At 38.3% G+C, this 7,965-nt stretch overlaps 1 protein-coding gene across 3 annotated transcripts in view; it reads right to left on the bottom strand.

The window, feature by feature from the left end:
* Positions 1-7,965, bottom strand: part of SEC14L1 (SEC14 like lipid binding 1) — a 55,395-nt gene that overhangs the window by 44,323 nt on the left and 3,107 nt on the right. The window lies entirely within an intron of this gene.

Genomic DNA, 7,965 nt, shown 5'->3' with positions numbered 1-7,965 from the left:
CCCCCCCCAATCAGGCTGCAAATGGGTGATCATTTCTTAAATCCCCCCACCCTGTCATTCCGCTGGGCAGCAAGGGGAAGCCGACAGGAGCCTGTAAAGCCTTCGGCCTCTTTCCAAAACCAGTGCCCAGTTTCCATTACAGGCAGGGAGTGGTGGCTACTGCTCCTCTCATTTTTTAGTCTACAGGACAAGGAGGGTGGTGGGGAGTGAGAAGGGGTGTGAAAGCAGTTGCTTCCTATGCCTTCTCAAGTCTAAAGTCACCCCGATCTTGGGAAGGCAGGGAGCCTTTCCCCAGCACCAATCCTCCTGGTCCCTAACAGTGGTTAAGCCAGGGGAAAGTGTATGGGCATTCAGACTTCCAAGAGAAATGCTCCCAGGAGCGATTTATCCCAAGTTGCTACCTGGTTATTTTTCTCCCAAAGCACTCATTTTTGCCTGAAGGTCTGTATGCTTTTGGTTTCTACCGAGAGAACAGGAATTCTCCTGGAAGAAACTCAACATCTATACCTGGCCTCAGAAAGCAAAACTGGATTTAGACCACGTATCCGTAGGAGTTTCCTGCTACTTTCCTACTTTTCCACCATTTTGTGTTATGGCGGAAAGGAATGAGTTTTCTACTTTCCTCCTCCCACAGCCAAACATACACAAATCTTGAATGCTAGGTTCTTCAGTAAAAGGACTAGCTGAAACCCACAAAACCATGTAAAAATCCAGCACTATCCCACAGATGCCCTGGCAACCTCCTGCATCATTTCTCCCCTTCACATATTGTACAAGCCCACTCCGATTTAAATTTAAAATGTTATTTTTCTTGCAACCATCAACTAATTTGTCTTTCTCCTAAGAATTTTAGAGATTTATTTATAGAATCTTTAGCCCCAAACATCCTTGTAGTGAAGGATTTATATCAATTTTGCAGATAGGTGAACTGAAGAACTAAATTAGTAAGTTACTTACTATGATGGGGCTTGGGCAAGTGAGTAATAGAACAAAGAAATCCTGTGAGGATTTTCTCCTAACGAAGAAACAATGCTAGCTCAAATTCTTTTGAAATAAAAACTCTTATATTTAAGCTGAGACTGATGATCTGTCCTCTCCAGGCTCCCTTCTTCGGCTAGTTTTTCATTTTCCATTTCTGCTTTTAGCCAAAGCAGAGATACGCAGTCTATCCTTAAAAATACATCCAACTATTTTTGCTGGAACAAGACTTTGCCAATATGTCTTCACCACTCAGGTCATCCTGGTGAGGGCTTGCTGACAAAGTCTTGTTGGAAAACAAATACTTCCGTTCCAACAAGACTTTGCCAATACAAGTAAAAATCTGTTAGTGTCCAACACTGAACACAATATTTAGCAAAACCTCCAATTTTCCCTCACAACAGTTTAATGCAGTTTACATACTTTTACACTGATAAGCTCATATTAAAATTAAAAGTCAGGGTTGCACTTTTCCAGACCACAGTTACCCAGATCTCCTTTCAAAGGTGGGTGTCGGGAGTTCTGGAGAATCTGTTAGCTGCTCCACTTTTGCTAGTTTTCCACAAGTTTAAACTTGGCTGATCAAGGGTTCCCTTAACTGCATTTCTCACATGCTTATAAAATTTAAACTCTTGCAAAGCCTTGCATTGTTTATAGAGCATTATCAGAACAAAGCAACAGCTCTGAGCTTCAACGTGCATTTTTCTTCTGATACTTTCACAAAACATGACTGGAGGTTGTCTTACCCTTCTTAGTGTAAAGGGTTTGAGAATGAGAGAAACTACTTAGCAAGAGCTGGTCAACAAGGCAATTGCAGCTGTCAGCTACAGTAGTCATGTGTTTGCCCACAAAAAAAGGAAATAGCAAGCCATGGAAGTATCTAAGCATACCATGAAATAAGATACAAACTGCACAGTAAGCAGACTGTAAAGTCAATATTTTTCCCTAGTGCTTAACTCAACTCGCATTTATGCCAGTCCATTTTATCATTAAGAAGTGAACAAACCGCCTGCTCAGTTGTGTTTAGAACGTAGTCTTTGTGAAACAAGAGGTCATGGGTAATAACAAACCAACACAAGCTAAGTCACAAAAAGGCATTTTCTTACAAAATAACATCCATCCAGGAGGTTATGCTGATACACTTCTCCCAATACATTTCCCAGCATAAAATATTCAGGCTTTCAGCAAAAAGCTGGAGAAAAAAAAAAGTGCAGGTTATTATTAAAAATAATTGAAAACCAGAAGATTAAATTCTGGCCCCGCTGAAAACAATGATTTTTTTTTTTGCCATTGTTTTCAATGATGGAGCCAGGATTTCAACCTTTGAGACTGATGGTTTTCAGATGGCAAAAGGATCAGCTTCCAAACTCCCAAACTCAGAAGTTACAGTACTTAACCAACACAACTGCCTCAGCAATTATATGCTAAGAAAGAAGACAATTTTAATATTGTTTGAATTATCCACCCTTCACCAGGCTATATTAAAAACAAAGTACCTCAAAAATATAGCACATACTATTGTATGCAGATAATCATTTTAATTTCTAAGTGTTCCTAAAACAAAATGAGTTTTGTACCTTGAGTGCTTTCAGACTATTGTATGAAAGTGTGACAATTTCTCTACATCTATCAGTTATTCCTGTTGTATCTTCCTCAGAGCAGAACACACTGAACTTTAATTACCATTTAAAAAAATATTTTTTTAAAGAAAAGAATACAGAGAAATACTTTAATTCTTTAAATTAAGTGACTACGTAGTTTGCACATTGATTTTCAAGTGCTTAACATCCAGCAGCTTCTGACTGGAACTAACAAATACTAAGCACTCATGAAAATATTGCGTCCTTTTCATTTAGATACCTAAATGGGTGTGGTGTTCCTTGGAAAGCATCTCTCTATTTGAAAGGGCAAGCATTTCTAGAAAAAAAAAAAATGCTAATTTTCTTACAGTTACAAATTATCAAAATATACCTACAGTCAATATTAACAATGGATACCATAAAACAGACGCATACTAATAGAATTTAGCCTAATAAAGGATGCATACTAAAAGATACTAATCTTCCTGAGAACGATACATTACAAAGCTTGCTTATATTTCCTTTTGTATTTGGAATCTGTTAGATATCATAGCCAATTATACAATATTTAAAATTCCTTTAGAAATTAAAACTCATGGGAGTCGAATGCATGTCAAAAAGCTAGAGAGTTCATATTTTTCATCACAAAAGTTCAGTTCTTTTTAACCTTTTGTATATCCAGGGTAGCATACCACAAACAAGGGGCCCAACACTGCACTCTCCATATTTTTAAGTTAAATTTGTATATAACAATGTGTGTAACAAAAAACATCACCAACTGTTAAACAGAAAGATACTTACAATTGACCATAAAAAAAAAATTCTCTCTCTAATGCATCTTGAATTTATTTAACCATAAAAAGAAGAGGTCAAGTAACCCATAATATTCTACATTTCAGCAACTTCCAGTGGTATGTAAGTGGGGCTGTGAAGTGGTGGGGAGGGGAGACGGAAAGAAGAGCAGTCGCATCCTCCGTCTCTCTCGCAGTTAAGAGACTTCCGCTACTTTCTAGCCTAAGTTTTTTGATGATGAGTTCATACCCATTTTTTCCTCATGGCAACATTGTACTTTAGCTTAATACATATTGTCCATCCCTGGTTTGCTCCCTGATGTGTTTAAAGACACCAATTCAGTTCTGAAAGAGCCTTCTACGGGAGTAGCATAGGCAAAACAATAACTGAGTCTAAGACTGAACTTTATAACGGAAGAGATTATATGACCTGGTGCCTGCAACAACAGGAACGGGACCTGGTGCCTCAGGAGGTCCGTTAGGAATGGAGCATTGGAACAGGGGGTTTCCAGTTAGCTTGATGAACAGGTCTCTTGTTTTCCATTCATACTACTATTCAAGAGGTTAGTTAGGATGCATAATTGAACTACACCAAGTAAAATCCTATTGCCCAAGCTGTACAGCTCAGATATACTGACTGTTCCCAGCCTTTAATTCTAGAGTTTTCAGGAGCTGGAGGGAAGAAAGAAAAGTAGTAAACTTGCTCTTAAAACATTGTAACTCATACAAAACGCATTGCATTGTACTACGATGCACATTCAGCCTCCAGCACAGGAAGCAGAATCAGGACTTAAGCAGATCTGAGAGGAATTGAAACAAAACAAGGAAGCTGAATCTTATGTTGGATTCTTATTAATCCTCCTTTATGGTCAAAGATGCATATTATCATCATCTCAGCTCCACTTCCCATAGCAATACTCCACCATCTAAGTCTGCAAGAAGGGCTGGATTTGTCCCAAATGGATTGCTACAGACATGCATCAGACATCAAAAATGCCTTTTTTTTTTTTGACTTCCACGAACAAAGTGTGTGAAACTGAGAGACACACACATACACATGCATTCTTAATACAATTAGATAGAATTTCTCTGAAAATATGATCATGGTAAATGGAAACAACTGAGCTGGTGAGATCTTGTTTTAATCCAGAATTGGGAAGGCAAAATAGAAGTCCACTTTATTTTTTTTCTTTTAATACATTTATTTTAGGTGCCTCATTATAGGAAGCAAAATTTCCCTAGGATATCACTTTAGTACAGTTGAGACCCTTGTTCTACCATCACATATACAGCTTTTTTTCCATTAATGACGGCTAATTATTTGTAACCAGAGGCAGAGCAAGTGCAAACGAAGTGAATGAGGAGTGACCCATCCCAACATTTAGTCCAGTTGTTTTCAGTGGAAAAGGTCTTCAGCTCAAAGATGAAGACATAAATTTAACATCAGGTTTTGATGCAATTACTGTAGTTCCAATTAGGAAAAGAACTACAGGTTTCTGTGTAGCAGATATTGCTAGAGTCCTAAACAACTGCTAGGAAATCTTTCTATGGCCCAGCCTAGTTGCTAGTTATGTAATCCTTCAGCCACATCCTACAGTCTCAACAATTCATTATAAAGGAAAATGCCAGCTCAGTTTCATGAAAGTCTTTCAAGAAAGATCTGAAGGTTTCCAAAATCCTTAGTTTCCAGATGTTGATGAGGCAAAAATCACCCAAGAAAGTAAGGGGAAAAATGGAAACTGTGATACTTATTTAGAAGGAAAAAAAACCAACAAGAAAACCTGTTCTATTCCAGATAGTTGTAATTACTTATTTTTTTAATCTCTGGGAGATAAATTTTCAAAGCGCTCAATCACAGAGAAAAGAACTTTTTAAAAAAGCTTCAATATGAAATCATGTTTTTAAAACAGAGTTAAGAAATGTGTTTTCTGAGACATTTGCATTTAAACTTGACATACACAAGTAGTTTGTCTGTATTAAGGAATGATCTCACTACTATATTCAGGAAAATTTTGTTTCAAAGTAGCTGTGACCATTGGGAAGTCAGATGTTGAGGATGTGCACTGAAGTATGTTCATCTCGGTCTGCATCAGGCTGGAATTAACATTCGCATTAGGAACATCTGATCATTTACATCATTTAGAGTGAAGCAAGGGGGTGGTTCTTCTCTTATAAAGAAAATCAAGAAAATCAGCTAAAGCACACTGCAATATACTGCAGCATATATATATATATATTTTAAACATATAAAATATGCAGAGGTCAGCAATGTTTCCTCATAGAGGGCCAGAACTGCCCAGCTTGGGTCCAGAGCAGGCCAATGCTACGATCTAGCTGCTGCCACTAATGCTCCCCACTGCCCAGCTGTGGTGTGGAACAAACTCCATCCTACCCCACCACCACCAGCCATAGAAAGCCCCTGCTGCTGAAGCTCCAGCTCTGCAGGCCCGATCTAATGGATTTGGCCCACACACCATAAATTCCCAAACCCTGCTTTAGGTGACTTGGCTCTTACTTGGAGAGTACTGCTCTCATCTACTTCTTGCCATAACTGAAGCTTCTTAACCATTCTTCTTACCAATTCTGCAGCAATTTAAAATCTTTTTAAAAAACGATAATAAAAAGAGTATGGCAAGTACATGGGCCCTCTTATGATGAATAGATTAGGATCAGAGTTGTTGCAGCAAGTTACCACTCCAAAAACAAAGCAAAAGATTCACTTGTTTGGAAAGGTGAAGAAAGGGACCAAATGTAGAATTACCAAATTTAAAATCTAGAGTCAGGCAAAGCAGCATGTTCAACTCACTTACTTATCAGCATTCCTAGTTTACAGTTCTGATTTTTTATAGCTATTGTTTTTTTCAATTTGTATTATGTTTGTTTTCTTCTCAAGAGAACAAAAGCTTAAATACCAATGGATACAACGTGAATTTCTCTCTTAAAAGCCTACATTCTTGAAACAAATATCTCCACAGAACAGAAAAGTAGTTTGAAAAACACAAAGCGAATAAACAGAATAGTGATAATTTTAATAATAGTATTAGCAAGACATGACAAAAGAAACATTTCTGGCAATTGTTTTAACTGAAAGAATTCTTGAAAGGTCCTTTAAAAAAAAGAAAAAAAAATTGTTACCAATGCAGTCATGACGTAACAATTTAATTCAAGATTACAAAGAACAAGAGAATTTTGGCCGAGAAATCAATTGTTACGTGCAAGTCTGAAAGAAAAAAGAAAAAAGAAAAAAAAAAAAAAAAAGATCATGTCCTGGTAGTGTCAAATACTTAAAACCAGAACAGGTGAAAGAACATCTGATGCACAGCCGCAGTTAGTGCAAGGTACTAAACGTACACTAATACTAATCAAAATGTATCACAGAACCACAAGAAGAAATGGGGCTTAACAGGACCACAGGCCTTCCCATGCAAAGAAAATGAACCACACCTGCAAGATGTTTACAAAATCGGGCCCTGCATGTGTAATTTTCTACTGAATGCAAGCACTAGGTCAAAAGATGATATATTTTATGGGTTGAGTTTTCTGCTCTTAAAATTGCATGAACCAGAGTATTTAAATAACTCCCTTAATGACTTTACATTTTAACTACAGAATTTTCTTACATATTTTATATAGTTCTCTCTCTCATATATTCACATTCTGAATACTATTCAAGGTGTTCATTCCAAGCATGCAAGACGATGTCCTCAGCAGTTCGTAAAAAATGAAATAAGTTGTATTTAAATTTTAAGACTGTTCCAGTCTCAAAGGAAGAAAGAAGCTGATGCAACTGGTCCTCACATCCTCCTTTTAATTCATGAGAACCCAAACGGTTGTGGTTTCAACTAAACCACACAGAGCAGCGTCAGAAGACTGTTCTTCTGGTAGCTGTATTTTTTTTTTTTTTTTTTTTTTTTTTAAAGGCGAACCTATTTTGAGGTCATTCTGAGTGCTCTTGACTTTCATTTTTGGTTAAAATGAGTCTGTACAGTTGGCAACCATTCACTCAGGAGCTTTGTTTTCAGTTAACTGTTTCTACACAAATCTAAGATGGCACTGAATTTAAGACAACTGCCAAATAATTAGATACTAGACATGGAAAATGTATAATTTGTTATAATTTTCCATGTTTAGAATTTAATTTTTGGAGGGTTGTCTTCAAAATTTGCTCCCCCATACTGCTGCAGAAAAGCAAGCAATGAACAGCAGTGAGGAAGGCAGTGGTATAGCAGTCAACAAAAGAACTAAGTGGCCTGACCTCTGCCCCTTGCTACCTGTCCCCTCCACCACTTGCCTCCTCACCTACCCTTCTTCCCTCCTCCTCCCCCCAGTATTACCTGCACACCCCATGATGTCTGGCCCCTCCACTTGCACCCTTGCTACCTGCCCTCCTCTTTTCTTTCCTCCCTGTGGTGCCTGCACCTCTAGGCACATGCTCCCCTCCAATTGCCTCCCCTTCACTCTTCTTCCCATGCTGTCTACCCCCTTTGCAGCCTCCCCCTTCTTACCCAATGCCACTTACCTTCCCCTTGCAGCTCTAGGTCCTGCTGGGGCTGCAGTCTGGCCAGAATCATGGAGCATGTTGCTGCCTCTAGCCCCAGTTGGGCCATGCAGCAACT

The sequence above is a fragment of the Alligator sinensis genome, unplaced genomic scaffold, assembly GCF_000455745.1.
Source record: "Alligator sinensis unplaced genomic scaffold, ASM45574v1 scaffold400_1, whole genome shotgun sequence".
NCBI lineage: Eukaryota > Metazoa > Chordata > Crocodylia > Alligatoridae > Alligator > Alligator sinensis.
The sequence above is the reverse complement of the archived record's forward strand: the minus strand, read 5'-3'. Positions and strand labels throughout refer to the sequence as shown.